General features: G+C 34.4%; 2 long non-coding RNA genes across 2 annotated transcripts; both read left to right on the top strand.

Annotated features, from left to right (window-relative positions):
* Positions 1–639: 639 nt before the first annotated feature.
* LOC125590322 lies at positions 640–4,167 on the top strand. Its single transcript, XR_007326634.1, has 2 exons — positions 640–3,538; positions 3,635–4,167. It is a non-coding gene; the product is annotated as an uncharacterized LOC125590322 (long non-coding RNA).
* Positions 4,168–19,679: 15,512 nt separating this feature from the next.
* LOC106425413 lies at positions 19,680–21,311 on the top strand. The gene is made up of 3 exons (XR_007326045.1): positions 19,680–20,654; positions 20,730–20,951; positions 21,049–21,311. It is a non-coding gene; the product is annotated as an uncharacterized LOC106425413 (long non-coding RNA).
* Positions 21,312–22,633: the final 1,322 nt, after the last annotated feature.

Here is a 22,633-nt window from a genome sequence, read left to right as displayed (position 1 = left end):
CTGGGAAGATCAATACTGCATTTTTTCTCCCTGGCATTTGTATGTCAGCTGTAATCTCACTCTTATTGGATCCAACAAGAAGGCTAAGAATGGTCATGAGGTATTGGATGCAGCAGTTTCTACTAATCCAAATTCTCGGTTATGTCTATCCTGCGATGGATGCGTAGGTGATCTCACCTGGGAGACATCACCTCCTCAAACTGAAGAAGCAATGATGAAGTGGATGAATGAACTTCAGGCTATAGTTGGTCTCGTAAGAAATCAGTTCAGTCATGTTCTTTTCTGGTGTTTTGTGTCGACTGATATGCTAAGCTCATGGTGAATACTTCACGGTTGGGAAGATCAATACTGCGCCTTTTTTCCCTGACATTTGTATGTCAGCTGTAATCCTACTCTTATTGGATCCAACAAACACTACAAGAAATATGAGTATTGGTAGCAGTACGTGGTAGCACGAATTCACGAACTGCTACCAAAAATACCAAAATCAGATCACAACTTAATCGTCGCCTTAAATTCTCGCAATGAAAATTTTTATTAAGTTAAAACAAAAAAAAATCAGTTTTGTAGCTGAAATGTTATTTTGGAGGGCAAAACATTTAACGAAATTTCACATTCCCACCAAAAATTTATGTTTTCGTAGAAATTGTTATTTTTTTTGCCCAAGTCGTTTTCATTTTACAAAGAAAAAAAAACAAATTCATTTTCTCTATCATCGTCTTCATTGTTTATTTGAATCAATATATATATATATATATCCATTCTGATCGAAGAAACACATATGGATTGGTCTTGTTCAAATTCGAACTCAGGAACCCTAATCTGTCAAGCCGCTGGACTCTTCTTCTTCGTCATACCCAAACTCCCCCATACACGGCGAATTGGCTCCTTCACCTTCCTCCGCTGCTTTTCACCACCATCACATTTGCCGCTTCTTCTTCATATTCCCTTTGTTTTATCAATCTCAATCGCACATAAGTCAAAACTCTAGAGGTCATCGACCTATATCCTTGGACAAGGTATGGCTCAGCGTGAAGACGTTTATGACCTAGATAGCCACTAGATTCCAGGTTTTCTTCTACTCCAAAGCTCCAGTTTCAATTGGGTCTATAAAAATCTCCCTTTTTTGTTGTTCATTTTTCACGAGTTTCTTTTGTTCGATTTTGCTGACAAAACCCCCTTGCTTTTGTTCAATCGATTTCGGCATTACTGTTTATGTTCATTTCTATTAAAAATCTCTCCTTTCTGCTGTTTCCTCTTGACAAAACTCCACCTTGATTTTGTTCACTTACTTTTGTATTTGTTTACGGTATGACCAGAACTGGATTGTTTATGTTGGATTAGCAGAAAAAAGTTTGGCTTTTTGGTGTGTGATTCTGATTGTTTCTCTTTTATTGATTTATGCAACTAGGAACTTAGTTCTTATATGAATTTTCTGTGAAAAGTTTTACTATTTTAATGATGCCTCAAAGAGTTGTACCAGTTCAGGGATGGACCCCTACCCCTTAAGTTGTGTCATAAGGGTCGGCTCGGCTCAGTTTCTCCTTCAGGTACCGGAACTGATCACAACAACTACAGAAACTTGCAGCAAAACGAGTCAGGCTAATCTGTCCTCTTGGCGGGATCTATGCATTGTTCTTCCTTGAAGGTTTGAAAGTAGGTTGAAGTTTGTTTGTTATGAATATATAAGTTTAAAGTTTGAGTCTTGGTTGCTTATTAATCCCTCTAAGTAGTCTCCAAAGTCATAACTCGTGTACATATTCTAGCTTATGTGACATTATCAGCTGAGAGTTGAGGCTTAGCTGTAAAAATGCTATTACATAACTCGTGTACATATTCTATTTTGTCTCAGGTTATGATGAATTAGACATTGCTCTGTTTCTCTCTGTGAGGTTCTGAGAACTATTGTTTAGTGAAACAGTCTTATTCAAAGACGCCTTGTTACAAGTATCGTTTACCCTTTTTGCAGGTCATCACACGAGAAGATGAGAACGGAAACGTCAAACTTGAGTGTCCCGCCATTTGTAAACAACAGTTTGCAGCTGGGAGATTTCACATTGACTCACGGATGACAGCTACTAAAGATGCTGATCGCATTGCTAGGCTTGATGTTATTCGTATTATCTATCAATGAGCCTACTGCTACTTCTGTGGTTTATGCTTTTGAAAGGAAAAGCAATTAAATAATTCTTGTCTTTGATCTTGGTGGTGGTACCTTTGATGTCTCTGGTACTCAATTGCAATGTATCTCAAATGGTGACAAAAAGAAAAAGAAAAAATATCTAATTTGGGGTATATGATTAAATTGCAATGTATAAATGATAATTAAACTTTTAGATTAAATTTAATATTTGAAATTAAATAACGAACAATAGAGTTTTAAGATTCTTAGTTAGCTTTGGGTATGATTAATTTGGGGTTTAAACCCTTACCCTAAACATAAACATTAAAATTTCAATATTTTCATAATATAATTTCAATCTTAAATTTAAATTTAAAATTTAATAATTTTAAAAATAGAATCCCAAATTTAAATTCTAAACCTCAAACATTAAATCTTAAATCTATACCCTAAATATAATACCCTAAATCCCAAACTTAAATCTTACATACAAAGTCGTAAATCTATTTTTTAATTTATAATATAAACTTTAAACTTATATTCCAAATATATTCTAAAACTCAAATCATATACTTAATTATAAATCTTAACCCTAAACCCTAAACCCTAAACCACATACTTCATATTAACCTACATCATAAATCCTAATTTAAAATTTTCAAAAATTTAAATTGTACTCTAAATTCTAACATATACACTATAACTGTGAACTCTAAATACAAAATCTAAATTTTAAATTTAATCAAACACATACACTATAAATGCCAAACACCAAACCCTACATCAAACCCTATTCTTCAAATTTATACTCAAACTCTTAATCATTTTATAATAATTCTTAATTCTTTTTAAAGAAAATCATAATTATATATCATAATTGATATTTCTGCAATTACTACTTGTAATTACTGAAATTAAACATCACTTAATCTTCAAACATTAGTCTTTGTAAACATATAAAATGATATGTCAAACTTAATAAGATTAAATAAAATAAAATAAAAAAGAAAGAATTGTGTGGTATAATCTCTATCTCACCTCCTTTTACGTTATTCTTCTTTTTTTAATAGCAATCCTAGTGATTCTTTTCTATTGGCTAATACAAGAAAGTGGGGATAGCTTCATTTTTAACCTTAACCGTTGATGAATTTAATCTAAGGGACATAAATATTTGCTTCTTTTTTTAATGATTTTCTCTCTTTCTCGATCTCTGTTTTTTTTTTTTTGATCAACAATCTTTGCTCCTCTCCTCTTCTACCGTCGTAAACCTGAAAAAAAAATGAAAGCTCCATCTTTTCTTCTTCTCTGGAATAAACCCTAAGAAAACCCAGAAAAATTCTCCATCTTTTACGAAGGACTCCACTTCTCACCTCGTTGGCAGCTCAAACGAAATCTCTCCTTTATTTCTGAATTCGTGTAAGTTGTTTTCGTTTGGACTCTCCTTAGATTTGTTGATAAGATTCATTTTCTATTTGTCTACATACTGATTTGCTGTTTTGGAATGTGGAGGAGACATGAGATTTTACGGTGGAGACAGAAGATTTGGCAGAGGAGAAGGAGGCGCCACCACCTCCATCTGTTGATTCTATCCTTAGATCTGTTGATGAAATTCATTTTGTATGTGTTTACATACTGCTTTGTTTTTTTAGAATGCGGAGGACATGAGATTTTATGGAGGAGACAGAAGATTTGGCAGAGGAAAAGGAGGCGCGACAAGCAGATCGAACGGTGGCTCCAACACCCTATTGAATCCTTTCTTCAGCCATAGCATCCAGAGCCAGTTGAGGCGTCGGTGTAGAAGAAGTGGTATGTGACTGAAAGATGGTGACGCTGAAGCGCTGTGGCGACCGAGACGAAGGCGCAGCTGATATGTGGGGCTTAGGTTTAGGTTTTGTTAGTTAGGTTTTGGTTAATTAGGTTTGGTTTAATGTGTTTTAATTAGTTTTGGTTTGATGTGTTCTGGTGTATTTATTTTTTTAATTCTGGTTTAGTGTTACATTTTTTTGTAATTTAATTTTAATTAATAAATAAAATTTTATTTTTAATTAAGAATTAATTTTTGCATTTAATTTTAAATTTTTTTTTTAAAGTAATCAAATTTAATTAATTAATCAGTATTAATTAATTAAATTTAAGTATTTTATTTTAAATTATAGCATTATATTTATGTCATTATAAAATATTTTACAATACTAAGAAAAAGCCATAGAAAACTACATAATATCACAAATCAAATGCTATAAATGACTATCGTATAACTCATGATTAACGCTATAACATCTCTATTTAAGATAGCACACGAAAAAACGCTATGATAGGGAGGGGGTCTATTATAGCTGCGGCTGTCACGACGTTCTTCGAAACGCTACGAAAACGATATACGATATAGTAGCACATTTTCAACGCTACTAGTGCCGATATTTCTTGTAGTGAAAAGGCTAAGAAGGATCATTAGGTATTTGTTGCAGCAGTGTATACTAATCCAAATTCTCGGTTATGTCTATCCTACGATGGTCATCTCCAAGATGACCCCTGAAGAGCTTTCCATGTTGCCTTCAGTATCGCAAATGTAATGGACAAAGATCCATACATGTGTTCTAGTAGTTTAGAACGTGTTTTGGCTTTGTCCTACATGATTAAACACGCCTTTGAGTTCAATAATTGTTTTTATTAAACAATGAATATTTGATATCAAGATGCAAGAAAGGTTGTATTATAAGATATTTACAGTTCTCTTCTGTCTTTACTCTATACTCTTGCAGACCCGACTTCACAATTCATATTATCGTATAAAACAAACACAAACTTAATAGAGATTATGATGATGTTTCACATGGATTGAAGAAATATATCTTAGATATCGTAAATCACTACATCAGTGCCAACATGTTTAATAAATATGTCAAAGTGGACCACAACCCGCAGGTTATGTCCAAGTAGCTTAATAGTGGGATGGCTCTAGACATATATATACAAACCGCAATCTGCAGCGGGCCGATAATATATCGGATGATAAATAGATGTCTTAATCACTACATTAGTGCAACATGTTTAATTCACGAAATAATAGTGTTTCTTTCTGAAATTTAATAGTAAACTAGATTTTAATCCGCACATCCGTGCGGATATTTTTATAAATGTATCTGATATTATTACAAATATTTTAAATATATAATTTTCATTTTAGTATTATATATTGTATAACTTTTTAGTATTATTGTTTATATTTCTTATTCGGCAATATTAATATGTAGTGATTTGTTTAATACATTTTACTTTGTTATAAATTTTTATTACTTAATAATATACTTTCGAGTTAGGTATAATAAAATAACAATATAAAATAATCAAATAGATAACCTATTTCAAAAAATTATTTATTTATATTATAGAAAATAAATATTTTAAAGATAATTTATATTTAGATGTTGTATTTAATAAATATACTTTAACATATATCATTTTATTATTTTACAGAATTTATAAATAAAAACACTATTTTGTTTAAATAATATAGCCATATTATTTTAGTATATTTTATACATAGTATCATCCATCATATTCTTCTTGAAAATTTTATTGATATAGGACAATTTTTTTGGATGTTATGATATTAAGTTTTACTTTTTATTTTTAATTAATATTTTAAAATATTAGATTGCTTTAATTTTTACAACAGATATAGTTTGTTTTTTCGTGGTGCATTTCAAAAAGTTTTACTTTATTATCTATGATTTTATCTTTTTTAAAATTTGAAATATTATCATTTTGAGTTTGAATATTTATTTTAAAATTTTATATTTTGTCAAGAAAACTTTGAAAAATTACACAACTATTTTTGAGTTTGGAAGATTACATGAATTTTGAATATGTTTTTGTTACTACATTAATACATTATTGTATAAAAAAATATTTGAATAATTGGTAGTATTTTCTAAACTTTTCTCAACAGATTTTGTTATAATTAAAATAAACAAATAAATTTATAATTAAAATTTGATTTGTCATTAATATTTTAACGGAGAATTTTCATGTTTACCACTTTTTGGTACATTTATTCATGTTTACTACCACTAAAGAGACATCTTCAAAAGGGAAGTTGCCACAAATACCACATTCATAGTAGCATTTTTCATGTTTTTCATAGTAACACTTTTCATGTTTACACTAATCATTTTTACTCTTATTTTTAATGAAAGGTAAAAGACATTTATACCCCTAGGGTTAAATAATCTAGATTTAGGGTTTATAGTTGAGGGATGAGGCAGGGTTTTTGGAAATATGAAATTTATGATTCTAATAAATATATAAATAAGTTTTTTTTATTAGAATTCTAAAAATTATTAGTGTAAATATGAAAAGTATTACTATGAAAAACATGAAAAGTGCTACTATGAATGTTTTTTTTTTATTAGAATTCTAAAATTTACATTACAAAAACCCTACCCCACAGCCGCCGGAGAGCAAGGGGCCTTCAAACCCGAAGTCGACGCATCTCAAGTTTTAAGGTTATGAATCAAGATTTACTTAAAGCGAGTTTAAGCAAGAGGGAATTGGTTTGTGGGGGTGTTCTTTTAATTATTCAAATATATTGTCTTATTTATGGAGCTTTCGTCGGGGTGATGAGGGTGGGGAAAGATGGAATTGTGATGCTTATTGTGCTTTTTATTAAGATTTGGAATAAAACTGGAATTTTGAGTTTGTGGTGCTTTCTTGATGTATACGCAAACGTTTTACTCTGCGGAGTGGGTTTGGCCTCTTTGGCGTGGAGGCATGGCTGTGGGTGGTGGCCTATCACGGGTTTATTATGCATAGTATTGGCTTTGTTTTGTTATGGAACTATGGATGCTTTTGGATCATTGGTAAAGATATATTTGGGAATCATGGTGCATATACGTTTGCGATCAAGGAGATGGGATATGCGAGGTATATTAGGGAATAACGAAGACGTATTTGAATTCCTTTCTTTCGGGGTTACATGTCGTTCCTCACAACAATTAAAGGGCTTTATATAGCGCTGTTTATTCATTGTGGATTATATGTATTGATGGATGTGATGTCTTTTGCGCATAAGTGTAGTATCATACTCATCTTTCCTCATGCATATTTGAGATGGGATTGTTGGCAAGTCATGGGTTTTGGATTATATGGTATCAGTGATCCTTTGGTATGCTTAGGTTCTAGAGATGAATCAAGATGGTCTTATGGTCTTAGAGAAAATCTGGTTTGCAATGATCTTAGAGATAAACCGAGACGGTCTTACGGTTTTAATGGTACATATTATAAAGATAGCTGGTATGCTAAGGTGTTGAAAATCTTCTTACATTTATATGAACCCTATGCATATCATAGAGAGAACCGTAAGGGTTTAGATATAACATAATATGTATCTTGCTCTGATGGGCTTTTTGAATGGCGGTAATGTGTCATCGGTAAATTGGAAGAATGGGTTTCTATGGTGTGATAATGCTCCTCATGGGGTCCGTTGTGGACTTAATGGGCTTGAGTACAGTTTTTATGGGCTACAGGACCTTGGGATCATAAGATTGTTGGGTATCATTAAACTCCAATCTTCCGGCTCGAAAGGGCAAAACCAGTATATTTATATATGAAAATATTAAGTTAGCATTGCAGAAGTTTTGGAAATCACTGGACAAAAAGTTATCTTTGGGAAATATGGCATTAACAGAAATTAGATTTTTTTGTTTTTATCGGAAGCGAAACAAGATTTTGGATTAGTACAAGGATTTCAATCACACTTTGGTTTTGATAGTCTGGTTACGGTGGATCCAATTGGGAGAAGTGGCGGTTTAGCTCTTTATTATAACAATGAGTACCAAGTTAAAATCTTATATTCTAGCAATAGAATGATAAATGTTGAGGCGGTGGTCAATGGGAAACAAGCTTTCCTTACCTTTGTATATGGAGAACCGGATCAGAAACTAAGGGAACATGTTTGGGAGAGATTAACCCAGTATGGTTTATCCAGATCGGAGCCTTCGTTTATTATAGGAGATCTAAATGAGATTACTGGGAATCATGAAAAGGATGGGGGTTCTCTAAGATGTGCGACATCATTTATTCCTTTTAACAATATGATACGAAATAGTGGGCTATTGGAATATCTGGCTCGTGGTAATAAAATGTCATGGCAAGGTCGAAGAGGTAAAGGGAAAAGGAGCGGTGATGGTCAGATGCAGACTGGATAGAGCTTTGGCTAATGAGGAATGGCACACACTGTTTCCATGTTCTTATACAGAATACTTGAGGATGGTGGGATCGAATCATCGTCATGTGATTGCTTTTTTGGAAGATAAACCATCAAAGAGAAGAAGGAGACAATTTAGGTTTGATAAGAGGTGAATACGCCAAGAGGGGCTTATGGAATCAATTGTGTCGGGTTGGACAAAATCTCGGACATGCCAATTAGAGGATTTTATCACTAAAATTAATAATTGTCGTCATGAGATATCTTCTTGGCGGAAAGAGAATCAACCATATGGGAAGGAAAATATTCAGAATCTTCAACAAGCTTTGGAAGATGTACAAACAGATAACAATAGATCACAAGAGGATATTATTGAGATTTCCAGGAAATTACAAGAGGCCTATAAGGATGAGGAGGAGTATTGGCATCAGAAGAGTTAGAATATGTGACATTTATCTGGGGATCTTAATACAAACTGTTATCATGCTTTAACAAAGCAACGCCGAATCCGAAATAAAATAGTGGGTCTCCATGATGATACGGGTAACTGGATCACAGATGAGAATGGTGTTGAAAAGGTGGCGGTAGATTATTTTGAGGGTTTGTTTGATTCTACCAATCCTACTGAGTTTGATAGCTTTCTGAATGAGATAGGACCAACAATTTCTCCACAGATGAATCAAATGCTACTGCGGTTAGCAACAGAGGAAGAAGTCAGACAAGCACTATTCATGATGCATCCGGAGAAAGCTCCAGGACCGGATGGGATGATAGCTCTCTTTTTTCAACATTCTTGGCATGTTATTAAAATGGATGTTGTGGAGCTGGTGAATATTTTTTTGGTTACATGCGATTTGGACCCAAGGCTAAATTTAACTAATATTTGTATGATACCAAAAGTGGAGTGACCGACAAAGATGACGGAACTAAGGCCGATAAGTCTTTGTAATGTCGGATACAAGATAATATCGAAAGTTTTGTGTCAAAGATTGAAAAGTTGTCTTCCCAGATTAATCTCGGAAACACAATCGGCTTTTGTGGCAGGAAGGTTAATTTCGGATAATATTGTTATCGCGCAGGAAATGTTTCATGCCAGAGTAAGTTTATGGCAATAAAAACAGATATGAGCAAGGCATATGATCGGATAGAGTGGAATTTTGTTGAGGCTCTCCTTCACAAAATGGGTTTTGATTCTCATTGGATCAAATTAATGCGAGAGTGTGTTTCCTCAGTCCAATATAGGGTACTTCTCAATGGGCAACCTCGGGGTCTTATAACCTCTCAGCGAGGTTTACGGCAAGGGGATCCCTTATCCCCTTATTTATTTATTATGTGTACGGAGGCATTAATTTCAAATATTAAAAAGGTGGGGCGGGTGAAACAATTAACTGGTATGAAAGTGGCAAGAGCTTGCCCTACAATCTCTCATCTGTTATTTGCAGATGATAGCTTGTTTTTCTGTAAGGCAAACAAGGAAGAGTGTCAGACTATTCTCAGGATTCTAAAGGAATACGAGACTGTCTCAAGGCAACAGATTAATTTCCAGAAATCCTCAATTCAATTTGGACATAAGATTGAGGAAGCTAGTCATCAAGAGTTGAGAGATATTTTGGGAATTCAGAATCTAGGTGGAATGAGATCTTATTTAGGTCTGCCGGAAAGCCTAGGTGGCTCTAAGGTGCAAGTGTTTGGCTTCGTACAAGAGCGGCTGAATAATAGGGTTAATGGATGGACCTTTCGATTTTTTACCAAGGGTGGAAAGGAGGTGATTATTAAATCAGTGATTACGGCTTTGCCAAACCATGTGATGTCTGTGTATCGGTTGCCGAAAGCTACAGTGAAGAAGCTAACGGGCGCAGTAGCCCAATTTTGGTGGAGTCCAGGAGGCAGTACAAGAGGTATGCATTGGAAATCATGGGATAAATTGTGTGCCTATAAGGACAATGGTGGGCTGAGTTTTAAGGACTTGACTGATTTTAATACGGCAATGCTTGGGAAGCAGTTGTGGCGGCTGATTGAGAAGCCAAATTCTCTTTTTTCTCGAGTTTTCAAAGGGCGGTATTACAGGAATGCTTCACCCCTGGAACCGATTTGCTCATATTCCCCGTCATATGGCTGGGGGAGTATTATTTCTGCTAATCTCTGGTTTGTAAATGACTAATTAAAAGGGTTGGATCAGGGTCATCTATTTCAGTATGGAATGATCCCTGGCCCCCATCCACTCGCCCGAGACCAGCTAACAAAAACCTTCATAATAGTTACCCGGACCTCACAGTGGATTCTCTCATTAATTCGGAATCCCGCACATGGAATTTACAAGCAATTAGGAACTTGGTGGATCCACAAGATGCAAAAATAATAGAGAGTATACCATTGAGTAGAAATCAGTTGGCAGATAGAAATGGATGGAACTTTCCCAAGAACGAGAAATATACGGTACAATCAGGGTATTAGGTAGAAAGGATCTATCCTAATAAGGAGAAACCACCTGAATTTTATGATCCCTATGTAGATATCCTCAAAGCATTCTGCTGGAAAGTGAGATGTCCCCCGAAGCTAAAGCATTTTTTATGGCAGTTGTTGTCCGGTTGTATAGCGGTAACGAAAAACCTGAAAGCGAGAGGGATAGAAGGAGATACCTGCTGTGCCAGGTGTGGAGACCCGGAGGAATCAATAAACCATGTGTTCTTCGAATGTTCTCCAGCACGTCAAGTGTGGGCACTATCTAAGATCCCATCAAATCCAAACATTTTCCCAATTGGCTCTCTTTTTGCTAATATGGACCATCTATTTTGGAGAGTTAACCCAAAAATGGAGGATCATCAGTTTACATGGATATTATGGTATATTTGGAAGGGCCGGAACAACAAAGTGTTCAGTAACCTTGACATTGACCCAAGGGAAACGCTTCGACTGGCAGAAGTTGAATCAACACCGTGAGCTGAGGCACTGGTTATTAATAATCATAGGTTGGCACATGAAGTACATGTAAGGCCTGATTTAGGGACCACGGGAAGATGGTGTTTCACGGACGGTTCTTGGAAAGATAAGGATCTATTTTCAGGACAAGGATGGCTCAGTACGTTACCAGAGTTTGATGGCTTATTGGGGGCAAGGAATGTAAGGCCATGCCTCTCACCTCTTCATTCGGAGATGGAGGCATTAATTCGGGCAATGGAATGTATGCGAAATTTAAGGCAGCTTCAAGTTACGTTTGCAACGTATTGTTTTCAATTGGTGAAGATGGTTTCGGAACCAGAGGAATGTCCAGCATTTAAAAGCTACCTGGAAGATATTAAGCTTTTGCGACAAAGTTTTGTCAACTCAGATATCGTTCATGTTCCTAGGACGGAGAACACAAGGGCGGATAGCTTGGCACGTAGTGCTCGGAAACAACCGTCTTTCGTCGTGCACATGGATGCAGATTTACCACCTTGGTTTACAGAGTCTACATGAGTCTGTAAATGTTTGCTGTCAAAAAAAAAAAACCCTACCCCACTCATCAACTCTAAACCATAAGTCTAGATTAGTTAATCCTACGGGTATAAATGTCTTTTACCATTCATTAAAAGTGAAGGTAAATGTGGTTAGTGTAAACATGAAAAATAATACTATGAATGTGGTATTTGTGGTAATTTCCCATGTTTTATATTGTTTTGAAAAAATTAATTATTGTGTTGTTTTGAAACATATATAATAGTATAATATTGTTTTCATAATTACTCTATAATAATAGAGTGGAGTATTTAATTTAAAATCCTACAAAAAAATCCAAGGGAATGTTCATGTTTTAATAAGAGAGAAGTTTTATTAGATTTAAATGAATGTATTTTTTAATAAAAATGTAAATAAAAATATAAATAAAATAATCCCGTAATTTATACTTATTTTTTATTTCTTCATAAATTATTTAAATGATTTAGTCAATTATTTTATTTATCAAATAATTATTGAAAGAAAATTGATAAATACTTACTAAAAAGATGATATCTAATTTTTTATATTTTTCAGACTAATTGAATAATCCCACAAGATTAATTATTTTTTTGCTTGGAAACATGGATAGTAATATAATTTTTTTTCCATAATTACTTTATAATAATAGAGGGGTATATCCCTTACTTATTAATAGAGATACATTTTTAGAGAATAACTTTTCTTTTTTATTTTTTTACAAGTATGCAATTATGAATGAGGTGTCATCACCATAGCCTTTCTCAGCTTCCATTCTTAATGACCCTTTAATTACTAGAGAAATTACTATATATGCATTTGGTACTCATATAACATAATTTGCTTAATAAAAAGATTACACATATTTTTTTTTCTCTTTATCCGATCATACCAATTTAATAAGATGAGTTTTTGTTATTTTGTGAGATTAGGTCGGCAATGATGTCTGGTAACTCGCCGGATATCCGAGGAATTGCAAAGGGAGAATGAGAGAGGAGAGTAAGAGAGAAGAAAATAAGAAGAGAATGGGAAGAGGGAAAGTAGAATTGAAGATGATAGAGAACAAGATCAATAGGCAGGTGACGTTTGCAAAGAGAAGGAAGGGTCTTTTGAAGAAAGCACACGAGCTTTCCGTTCTTTGTGATGCAGAGGTTGCTCTCATCATCTTTTCTAATAGAGGAAAACCGTACGAGTTTTGCAGTAGTTCGAGGTATTCTTATATCCAGTTTTATCTATATATGTTTTGATATGAATTTTATAAGTGTTGTTGAAGAGTTGTGTTGACTGAGCTTTATAAGCTGACAGAAGAGATCATCAAAGAGATGCTGGAATACAAGAACATGTTGATGTGGAGTTGCTAAGATAAAGAGATCATTCGTTGAGTTATGTGTGCAACACAAGATACGTTGACTTATGGGTGCGACCAAATGAAGAACATATGGTATTGTCTGTTGATAAGAATTACTAAGATATGATATTGTGTGTGGAACACATTAATGACACGAGAATTGTCATTAACGGGATGCTGATGTGGGCTTGATAAGAGAATTGGTTGAATGGGCTTTGAGAAGTAAGGTCCAACTTCATTAGAAGACTTGAAGTTGATGTGGGCCTAATGAAATTAAGGTTTTACTCGGTTAGAATATAAAGAGAATGAGACGGTGACAAAAAACGGTTACGCGTATAGGGTTTATTGAAGATGTACATGGATGTGCGTGACGTCGTCCTACCGACAGTTGAGATCTGTCGGTAGTTTTGTTATAGAGAACTATACTCGCAAAAAAAAACAATAATTAGTAGTTGTTCTTCATTGTAAATTTAGATAATAGTGGTGGATGCCATATAGCAGCCGTAGATTGCGGTTTTTTTCTAGTAAATGAGTTCTGGACGTGGTCCCGGGAATGTAAGAAACGATCCTCATTAACAAATTCTATGTGTTCTTTACTTTATATTCATATATACTTGCATACGAACACACACGAACATTTAGATCTAGACACATATATTGTTTTAACAGTTGTATGGGTAATCATCTGATGTGGTGTGTCGTACGTATACCCATTTCAGATCATTTTAAATATTAATAAATACATTTTTGTATATATTTTTGAGTTTCTGATGATTTATTTGATACCTTGAGTTTTAGATGTATCTCAGAAGAAGCATTTGATCTTATATGAAATTAGGGTTGATTTTTATGGTAGTGATATTAGTTAATAAGGGTTTAATTTTTTTTTTAATTTCTCTTTAATAATTTCTTCACGGATAAAAGAGTTTCCACCTTATGATTCTCCAATTAATCCGATCAAATCATTAATTGTTATGAAAATAAGAGGAAAGTCTATATCTTTATTAGACAATAAGGAGCCATTTATATAGGGAATTACATAAGTATGAAACCCTAATATAATATGGGCTAGGAAATACAAAGACATAAGAATATGAGCCTTCGAATATGGGTTTCCACTAGACCTTGGTTTATAACACTCTCCCTTGGAAGACCATCTTCGAAGTGGTTTGTAATACGCTTTGGATGTTGACTCATTAAAACCTTACCAGGAAAACCCAATGGGATAAAACCATGGTGAAGGAAAAAAAATACAACACGTATTACTCCCCCTGTTGAGTACATCTCTGGATGTCAGTAACGCCTTAGTAATTAGATTCACCAAATCCTCGCTTGAGTGAACTTGGACGGACAAACAACCTGTATCACCAAAATAATCTATCCTTCTTTGGGTAGGTTAGTATCAAATGGACCCAAGTCTTTAGTTCCCTGTAGGTAACAAAAATATGTATAATCCCGTTCTAGTGTCTTTGGGTCAATCATGAGCTATATCTAGCTAATAGATTACGGCAAATTATTTATCTAGCCTTGTATGGCTCGCCAAATCCGTCAAAACTTTATGGCACTTAGACATGGCATTTTGGGACCAAAGATCTCTTCATCTTCTTGATTAGGGACGGAATTATCTTTTCTAAACTGAGAAACCTTATAATTATGGGACTTGTCAATTCGTAAGCTTAGTCCATATCAAACTTCTTGAGCATGTTATCTATGTATGTCATTTGATGCATAAGGATTTTCTTTTCAAGGTGCTCAATGTATAATCCAATATATAATCTTGTTTTCCCAAAACCTTTCATGTTGAATTCGAATTCTTTCTTGATCTGTTCTATCTTTGGGAAATTTCTCTAGAGGTTCCTAGGATATTCAAGTCGTTTACATAAAGATATTCAATATTGTTCTCGAGAACTTGATGTGTTCGGTAGTTCGATACCCTCTGGAACTTTCACATAAATTTTGTTATCCAGTGGACCGTATAGATATGTATTTTATTTGCCAGACGTATAAGGAATCAGAATGTCGTTGCATCCACCACATAGGAGTATGTCTCCTTTATAATTGATTCTAGGTCTTTGTGAGAACTTTATGCAATTTCAACATTCTTATTATGTTTTCTCACCAAAGACTTACTTATGTCCAACTGGTTTGACTACATCTCTTCTCTTAAGAGATTTCATATACCACGTCTTATAGCATTATAATTTTGCTTAATCAATTTCTTTGAGTAATTTCTCTGAGTGCACTCTATGATAGACCTTGGTTTCATGATCCTCGCTTTTGTCAAGCGCTTTTGTATTCAAATATTATATCATCATCGACGTCCATATTATTTTACCGGTTCCATTTATAATCCAGACATGACATAATGCATTTAGATCATATTATTTTCAGGTACCTGATCTTTATTCATGGTCATGTCTAAAGTTTCCTTTGGACAACCTTAATTTCGGATCTGCCATTTCAATTTTATGCTCTTCTTATTTTCGAGTAATACATGTATGGAACCATCTTATCTTAACTAAGTCCAATATCAATTTTATTAGAGCATAACCCGCTGGTATATTTCAGTTTGAGTCATTAAACATGTCTGGCAATTGACTTGTTTAAGTTCTGAGAATGATTCATTCTTTGGACTCTTATTCTATATTCATATTTGAGGATCATTATTCATTTTCGAAATCGTTTACCAGCTTATTATTTCTCTCCCTGATGTTGGATATACGGATTTATCTAATCCATGGCTTAGCCTTAATCATATCTCTCGTGGCCTTATGTATTCTTATGGAGATTTATATCCAACGTATACACTTAATTCAATTTCAGATCCCATCTTATAACTTTGTGGTGGAGCAACTTATTTAAGTTCTCTATATGGGAACATTTATTCTTGACCCTTTATCAAATTCATGGGAGAGTCTCTATTTGTTCTTTGGCATTATGCGAGCAAATTTTGCTGCAACTTATAAGGATTCATAAATCCACCGGTATCACCAATTACTCCTGCAAACTTATTGTAGATTTTGACAAGGATATGTACAACCATATGTCGTCACATATGATGGATGATCAGTCCATCTGTGGGTGATCAAGCCCACAAATTTTTTTGCTTATTTTCGAAATATCATGGTGAATACTCTTATTATCAATTCTCTTATTCAAAGGGGCAGCATATCTTAAACCATTCAATAGAATGTCGCATACTTAACCGGAATGGCATGACCGATTTGTCAATCATTAATCTCCATATAATCTTTATGTTGTGCAATTTCATTTTCAGATTTGATTTTGGCCGAGTTCTATTTGGGCTATTGTTGTCGTGGATGCTTAACTTATTTAGGGATTTTGGGATTCTCTGATTCTCCCCCTCGAGATAATAACACTTAATGTTCATTTATCTCGTATTGAATCCCAAACTTAGGTAATTTAATATCAAATTTTGTTCTCTTAGACAATAATTTTGAAATCATCATGCATTAAATAAATCAAAGTGTGCAACAAATAGCCAGAAATAAATTAAGTCTGATTAGATTAATAGAGATTTAAATTCGGCCAAGATAGATTATTCAAAAGACTTTGGCCAAGGAATTTTGGCCAAGAGGATTCGGCCAAGATGATTTTACCAAAATGCTTTGGCCAAAGAGATTCTATTAGTTTGACTAGATTTCATATTTGGCCAATAGAAATTTCAATTTGGCCAAGCTTTTGCCTTCGGTCAAGGTCTTTTAAAGGTTGGCCAAGAGAATTTAGACTTTGCATTTGATCAAGATTTAAGCTAGGCCAAGCTTCTACATTTGGCCAAGACTTTAAAGATCATGCGATTGTTCATTAGGCCAAACATAATTTTCGGCCAGGCCAAATCCGAATGGTTCTAGGATTCTTATAGATTTCGGCCAAGGAGTAATTTTATGATCAGATTTTAAGTTTTAAACAATTGATCATGTCTTAAAATTTGGCTAAGATTTCATTTGGCCAAGGCTTTGAGAAACGTTCCTACAAATGTTCATATGAACATGTATAGTTTTGGCCAAGCCAAATCCAAACAGTTTTAGGATTTGGTTATGTGTTTCGGATTAGCATATGATTCAAGGTTTAAAAACACATATAGACCAGGCAATGTAATCGAATCAAGTTTAGCATATGATGAAGTTTTGATCCTACGGCCAAGCTTTTAATCATGCAGATAGGATTTCATGCAATCTCTAAGTTTTAAACAAGCAAGCCATCATTTTCAATCAAGTAATCATCTAGCAAATCAGATTTGGATCATGTGAGCATGTGACTGAGCAAATTAAATCTAGGTTCCAAGCTGCATGCAATCGGATTTTATCTTTAACAATCAATCTAGATTTTAATTTCTTAGCATGCGAGCTAGGTAGGCGATCAAACAAATCAGATTTTGGGTTTGAAGCATGCGAATCAGATTTTGTTAAGACATACGATTCAGATTTTAAACATATCATGTGATCAAGCAACCAAATTAGATTTCAATCAATAGCATGTGATCAAGGCAATTTCTATTTATAATTGGATTTAATCATGTGATTTCAATTTCCTAGGTTTAATCGATTTTTAATCAATTAGCATATGAATAATTTCAATCTAATCATGAAATTTTATCCCTAGGTTTCATATGATCAAATTATAGAATTCTAATTTAAATTTATTAAGTTTTAAATTTTTAGGAAAAACCAATAATCATGCGATCAGATTTTAGGTTAAATTTCAAATCCTAATTCTAATAGGATTTAGACACAGGAACATGTAATTATTCTTAGTCTAATTATGCAACCTCAAACATGTAATTATTCTTAGTCTAATTATGCAACCTCAAACATATAATTATGCATGAAAAAAATATCAAGTTATACAAGCATAAAATCGGCCAAGACAAAAACCCTAACAACTTTATAACAACCTTGTAACAACCTTCATATTTTTAAGGGTTCTAGGTTTTAGCATGCAATTTCAGTTTTAATGTTTATGTTTCTATTTCTAACATTAAAACATGTAATTTCTATTAACAAACAGATCATACAATCAAGTTTTAATAATCCTAGCATGTGATTAGGTGATCAAACAAATCAAATTTCAATTAAGCATGTGATTTGCAATTTTATGCCTAGCATGCGATTTCTAATTTTAATGTTTAGCATATGATTTGCAAACCTAAAACATGCAATTTCTATTAACAAACAGATCATACAATCAAGTTTTAATAATCCTAGCATGTGATTAGGTGGTTTCTATCAGTTCATACGAAATATGCATGATGCAATCAATACAGTAATGCACAAACAAATCTCTCGGCCAAGTCAAAGATCAAGCCACACGGCTACTTGATGGAATCAAGTCATTACCATCCTAGCATAAGATTCTAAGTGTAATTGCAATCAATCAATATGATCAAATTAGGTTATGTATGTATGATGCAACAAGCCGCACGACCACAAGGTATGATCAAGTCTAGAACAATTAACCTAGCATGTAGTTTCAGTTTCAACCGGATTATACAGTTTCAAATTCAAGTATTCGATATCAAACAATCAAGACTATGTTATATGGAAACACTTATCCTAACAGGCTGTTTCAATTAAGGTTTCAATCTTGAATCATTCAATCAATTAATCAATTTCAGTTATGAATCAATACTAGCAACAGTTCTATGTGATCAAATTCAAATTTCGATTACAAAATTAGGGTTTTGGATTTCAATCTATCAAAGCTAGTAATTTCGATTTCAATATGATCAAATTCAATCTCAATCAACATTCAATTAGTTTTAATCAATCAATCAGATTTCGAATTAGGGTTTATGCAAAAATCGAATGTGTTTTAGAGTTTTAGGTTTTCGAGTTTGATCTTAGATTAATGGGATTCGATTTGAGATTCAAAACCATTAAAGATTTCGATTTTAATTGATCAAGTGATCAATCTCGATTAGGGTTTGGGGTATCGAACTTTTGAGCTTCGATTTTACTCTTTGGGATTTTGATCTATTACCCTATGGTTTTTGATTCATAAAAGATTAGGGTTTTATGGTTTTAATTCTTTATCAAACAATCCATATTCGATTATGGGTTCTTAGGTTTTGAATTACCTTTAATCTTAGATGTTTGTTGAACGGACCACCAAAGGAATGAACCGCAAACTGGAACACGAACGGGACGTGAGCTGGCTGCTATCGGATCGCGAACGGATTGAGGCTGAGGTCGCGAGCTGTCTGTGAGCTGGAGTTGTCGCGAACGGGATGCTTGCTGTCGGGAACGCGAGCTGTCCGGGATGCGAGCTGAGGCTGAGTTTGTCTGAGCTAGGATCGGACTGAGATCGTCTGTAGGCTGAGCTGAGACGGATCGGGAACGCCTATGAACTCTTTTTGATCTGAATGGAAAAGAGAGTTTGATCGTACGGGCAGCAACTCCTCTCGGCTTGAACTTCTTGTTGATATTAGATTTTAATTCCCTCGGCTCATGAAACAACACGAGGATCATTAGATAACATGAACGCCATAAGTTAACAAGATAACATGAATCAACTAAGGTATGATAAACTTATCTTGCACAGGAGTTGAGTTCAGCGAGAAAATCCTTGTTGGAATCGGATTTGGTTTCCAAAGCAAATCGGCGCGCACTGTATCTATGCGTGAGGACGCGTCGATGGTCAGATCGATAAGCGGTTTGCACAGACTGATTCGTCTCGGCAAGGGCTTCATTTTGATATCTTGATCGTTTTCTTGGTCCTCACGGTTTGGGAGAACGGCCTCTTTGAAGTTCCGAGACTGATTCTTTTTCGTTTAGGGTTTGATGATTTTCGGCTGAGTTGAAGAATATTTCGTGGAGGCTTAGGGCTATAGGCTATCGTGCTGATAACGTGTTATGAAAATAAGAGGAAAGTCTATATCTTTATTAGACAATAAAGAGTCCTTTATATAGGGAATTACATAAGTATGAAACTCTAATACAATATGGGCTAGGAAATACAAACACATAAGTTATGTCAAATTTGCAGTCAGATTCAAGAACTTCTTGGAGGTGATTCAACTAGCTATGTCAAATTCTTCTTCTTATATCTATTTGATCTTTACTTCAGATCCATCCCTCTTTAAGTTGGTTCTTTAGATCTTCTCTGAAATGTCCCAGATTTTTCTGTGAACCCTAGGAAACACCCCCAATTTTCGTCCATTGATTTTTAATCTGATTATTTTCAGACTACAGAAGTTAAATTTGATACTTGAGTAACTAATAATGACAATTTTGATGTGATGCAGCATGATTCGGACACTTGAGAGGTACCAAAAGTGCAAATATGGACCTCAAGAGCCCAATGTGCCTTCAAGAGATGAGGCCTTAGCAGTTGTACCCCTTCCTTTTCTTTCTTTTTTTTTTTCTGCTTAATCAAAAACATGAATTGGTTTGGTTAAATCAAATCCAATAATGGTAAACTTTTTTTGGCGAGTAGGAACTTAGTAGCCGACAGGAGTATCTCAAGCTTAAGGAGCGTTACGACGCCTTGCTGAGAACCCAAAGGTAGATTAATCGGTTCATTTTAAGCTACTGCTTCTTTTAAAAATATATGAAGACTTTTGTCTTGAAATATTATAGGAATCTATTGGGAGAAGATCTTGGACCTCTGAGTACAAAGGAGCTTGAGTCACTTGAGAGACGGCTTGATTCTTCTTTGAAGAAGATCAGAGCTCTCCGGGTACTACGTCTTCCATTTCTCTCATCATATACGAAACTGTCTACTCACTATGCTCGACCAGATCAATGATCTCCAGAGTAAGGTAACATAAAAAAGGAATGCGAGCCCATTCTTCAAATCGGGTAACTAACTATTACTTTATATGATTAATTTTGATCTCTACGTACGTATAAGTTATTTTTAGCCTATATTAAGTAAAACTTTACCATGGAGCTGCAGGTACCAGGGGCAGCAAGATCATGGAATGAAAGCAGGACCAAGTGTGAATAATTTACATGTGGGATTTGTTACCATATGACGCCAACTCTATTTGATATTTCTACAAGTTTTTTTAACTTTTTATATTAAAACTTTCTCTTCCCCTCTTAGACTACATGATATGAGTACCTCTCTCTCTCTTTCTAAATCTATGCCTTGAGTGCATTCGTTTGTGTGTATTGTTTATTATGCCCTTTTATAATTCAATGATATTTTGAACAAAATTTTATTCGCCTTATCTCCGAAACTGTCACACTAAATCTCTAGTACATCTAGATATATACATATTCCCTTCTGAGCTTCTATATTTGCAGTTTCTGTTAAGTACAGTATACACGCTTCCAGCTCCAAAATCTTTTTGACTCCCGTTTTGTGTTATGTAGTAAGGGTACGAGACTTTTGTGTGAATATATAATTTAACAATGAACATTAGTGTATAGCGGATAGAAAATATAACTCACACCAGTTTTTCCAGATGTCTAGCAAACTAACAAAAAAGAAGAAGTTATCGTGTATTACAAAAAGTTTGTCATCGCTGATGTCTGTGGCCAGCGAACTGTATGCAGTCGGAAGTGAAAAAATGACCTCCTAGAGTTGGTTCAATTCCAGTAAAATGAAAACGGTGGTGAGACTGAATCAACTGAACACCTATAGAAGCTTGATGTAAGTGAATGCCCCTGGAGAGTAAAAGAATTTATCTGCCACACAGAAGGCATGTACTTACTTTTAGGCTCTGAGACAATTAACAAGTACTGCAGCTGCTGTTGTAATCTGAGATATGAGAACAGACCAAAAAAAGCATTTGTCACTCTAGAAAAAAGGGTTGGAAAGATATCTAAACCAATCCAAGGTGGAATCTACGAAAGCGTTTTGCCAAGAACTGAAACGATCAGCTGAAAAATCTCAAAGGTGAAGAAAAGAGAAATGACATGAAAAAAAGATGTGGAACTTTCTTATAATAAATTGTTGGTGCAAGAGAAAGGTGTTGGAACCAATTCTTATATAAGCCAAATGGACTGAGTAAGAAATTGAATAAGCGTGAATATAACTTTTATAAGTCCATTGACTTGGATTAAATTTTGATTCCATATGAAAAGAAGTGAAGATTGTTGGACCAGTACCTTCTTCTCATTCATGGCTATCTGTTAAGGAAGGGTCTAGATGGTTCTAGACCGACGTACGTAAATGTATATTGGATAAGTTATGTTGTAAAGATAAGGGTAAATAGAGATCGGTAGATTCTGTTATGATTCAGTGTTATCATGTAATGTGTATATAAGTCACGATTGTGACAGAGAAGAAAACAAGATCTTTTCACCATATCTCTTGTTTACATGGTATCAGAGCCAGTCGAAGGACAAGATCAGTATTTTTAACGAGAGATAGAAGATGAGTGAAGAGAAGACAGCAATCGTGAGTTCATCGAAGTCTGTGACTGAAGGGACGACGTCTCCTTATTATCTCGCCCCCGCCGATAATCCAGGAACGTGTATTACTCCTGTGATCTTGACGGGAGAGAACTATTCTGAGTGGTCTTCAGAGTTGG

The sequence above is a fragment of the Brassica napus genome, chromosome C7 (genome assembly GCF_020379485.1).
Source record: "Brassica napus cultivar Da-Ae chromosome C7, Da-Ae, whole genome shotgun sequence".
NCBI lineage: Eukaryota > Viridiplantae > Streptophyta > Magnoliopsida > Brassicales > Brassicaceae > Brassica > Brassica napus.
Note: the sequence above shows the minus strand (reverse complement) of the source record. Positions and strands in the feature narration are given on the sequence as shown.